We start from the raw sequence: 470 nt of genomic DNA, 5'->3' as shown, positions 1-470 counted from the left end.
AAAGAACTGGGTATGAAGCCAAACAGTTACTAAAATCTCACTCTTAATTAACTGAGAAGGTAGGATCTAGAGATAGACACAAACCAGGAACCTCCTACACACAGAAGACGTATCTGAAGAACATATTTCACTAAAGAAGACATGATATTAGTGATACTGTTACCTAATACAAATACTTATCATAATCAACACAGAAAACAACTAAAAATTTTTGAAATAAAAATGATGAGACATAGAAGCAACATAGAGGCAATCTCAGGCCTCTATTCCATCCAGAACAGATCCAACAAAATTGAGCAAAATGAAAGACACATACCTGAAATTTCTGAAATCATAGCAACCAAAGGGGGAAAAAAACCCCAAAAAAACAGGGCCAGCAAGATAGCTCAGCTGGGGGCCAAGGAGATGGCTGAGTGGAATAAGCACTTCCCTGGCAAATGCAAGGGCCTGAGTTCAATCCCTAGTTCCAG

This window comes from Octodon degus, unplaced genomic scaffold, assembly GCF_000260255.1.
Source record: "Octodon degus isolate 3935 unplaced genomic scaffold, OctDeg1.0 scaffold00134, whole genome shotgun sequence".
Classification (NCBI taxonomy): domain Eukaryota; kingdom Metazoa; phylum Chordata; class Mammalia; order Rodentia; family Octodontidae; genus Octodon; species Octodon degus.
The sequence above is the reverse complement of the archived record's forward strand: the minus strand, read 5'-3'. Positions refer to the sequence as shown.